General features: G+C 36.5%; 1 long non-coding RNA gene across 2 annotated transcripts; it reads right to left on the bottom strand.

Annotated features, from left to right (window-relative positions):
• Window positions 1-1,166: 1,166 nt before the first annotated feature.
• LOC123987776 lies at window positions 1,167-1,921 on the bottom strand. Of its 2 annotated transcripts, XR_006829383.1 has the most exons (4): window positions 1,768-1,921; window positions 1,596-1,671; window positions 1,274-1,494; window positions 1,167-1,206 (listed from the first exon to the last, which is right to left on the bottom strand). It is a non-coding gene; the product is annotated as an uncharacterized LOC123987776 (long non-coding RNA). The 2 variants fall into 2 exon arrangements; XR_006829382.1 differs by having other exon boundaries at window positions 1,188-1,494.
• Between the last annotated feature and the right edge of the window lie 343 nt (window positions 1,922-2,264).

The raw sequence follows: 2,264 nt of genomic DNA, 5'->3' as shown, positions 1-2,264 counted from the left end.
TATCGTCCCTGACGGACAGTACGAGTTTTTGAGGGTCCTATTCGGTCTTTGTAACTCCCCCTCAGTGTTCCAGAGATTTATTAACTCAGTATTCAAAGAATTAAAAGCGAGGAAAATGGTACTAATTTATATAGACGGCATAATTATTCCGTCGATGGATTACGAGAGTGGGTTAAACAATTTGGAAATGGTGTTAAAAGTTGCGAGCGAGGCAGGGCTACTAATTGACTGGAGCAAGTGTAGATTCTTACAACCCCAAGTCGAATACCTGGGTCATATAGTAAAGGACGGTACAGTTCGTCCTTCGGAGCACAAAACAGAAGCGGTGGCGCGATTTCCGAAACCTAAGAATTTTAAGCAGATACAAAGTTTTTTGGGGCTTACCGGATATTTTAGAAAATTTATACCCCATTATTCCTTAACAGCACGGCCCCTTTCGAATTTGTTGAAGGCAGCAGCGAGATTTCAATTCGGTAATGAGCAGGAGCACGCGTTCGAGCAGTTGAAAATTGCCCTGGCTAGTAAACCCGTTCTAAGATTATGTAAAGTCGGCGCGGAAACAGAACTGCATACTGATGCGTCCAAATTAGGGTATGGAGCAATATTGTTACAAAAAGACGATAACGATGGCGGGTTACACCCCATTTATTTTGCGAGGGGCAAGACCAGGCCCTCCAAACTCTCGTATTTAATGCTGTAACTAAAATTAGTGTTACGCCTCACTACCAGGATCGCTGGTGTCGCTACAAACACATATAAATGATATCGGTGAGGTACACACACAAGCACATGGTCCCTACATACGTGTGCATGGTCTTACTTATTCCAAACTTTGAAAAATAAAAATAAAGGAAAGGAAAATATTACAACAATATATGTATAGTAATGGAAATATATTAAATTTTTCCTAAAATATAATAAATATATATATATCAATAATAATATACAATAACATGCAATCGAAAATCACGTTCTCCACTCCTCTGGTGCAGTCAGGTTTAACTATAACAACAAAATTATATAATATTATACATACACTTCATGTAAAAAGTATTATTATATATGCTTAGTGTATTAATACCATGTTAATGGTTTTATACATATATTGTATATGTAAACTGAACACTTACAATTTTCCTCTTTTTCTTCTTTTCATTTGCATGCAGGTGTCTTGTTGCTCTATTTTAATAGAGGTAGTCTCTGACACTGTAATAAATATTTTCATTAACAATTATTTACATATGCTATAAAAAGTATACATAAGAGTAATTACCAAGTAAGTTCAGTGTTGGAACTGCTGATGTTGTTAATCTTTTCCTCATGAAGTATTTTTCTTTAAAGTATCTACTACAGATCACTCAGAATTTCTTTGGGTTGTCACATACTTCCACCCACTGTGCCATCCTCTTCTTATCCTTTCTCTCTAAGGGGAAGGAGAACATCCTGCTGTTTTCGTTAATACACCCTCTGATGATGCATAGTTTCTTCCTCTTTCTTTAAAGATACATTTTAATAATTAAAATTAAATATATTACTAAAATAGCAATGTAAACAGTTATGTTTTCAGTAACAATTTTAAAACATTCTGTACTTACTTAATTTCTAGCTTCTCCTCCTGTTACTGCATCTCATCAGCAGAAGTTATTGACAAACCTAAACACCTAGAAAAAACTTTAAAAAATATCTTTTTCAATAATCATAATAGTCATAATAATAATAGCAATAGTAATAATAATAGTAATAATTATAATAACGGAATTCACGAACCTGGAAATTCAATCACCTACGCTGCCACCATCACACCATGTGCAACCATGTGCGCCATATTTCTTTTGTCTCTTTAAATTTTGAAACAATTGAAAAACGCGGCGACAAATTTCGCGGGAACATGACGTCACGATATCTTTAGTTGTGTGTTAAAATCAGTGATACAAGCTATGCATGTCGAGAAGTGACATCAGCGCCTCCTGGTAGTGAGGCGTAAACCTAAAATTTGCATCAAAATCACAAGAGTGGAGCTTGGAGGGCCTGGGCAAGACAACGCCAGCGGAAGAGCGTTATTCGAGTTATGAATTGGAAGTGCTAGCGATTATTAAGTCCCTAAAGAAATTCCGCGTTTATTTATTGGTTATATCATTTAGGATTGTCACGGATTGTCGAGCGTTCGCGTTAACGATGCGAAAAAAGGATTTGTGTGTTCGGGTCGCCCGATGGGCATTGTTACTAGAAGAATTTGAATATACCACCGAACACCGCCCAGGTAA

This window comes from Osmia bicornis, chromosome 5 (assembly GCF_907164935.1).
Source record: "Osmia bicornis bicornis chromosome 5, iOsmBic2.1, whole genome shotgun sequence".
Lineage (NCBI taxonomy): Eukaryota > Metazoa > Arthropoda > Insecta > Hymenoptera > Megachilidae > Osmia > Osmia bicornis.
The sequence above is the reverse complement of the archived record's forward strand: the minus strand, read 5'-3'. Positions and strand labels throughout refer to the sequence as shown.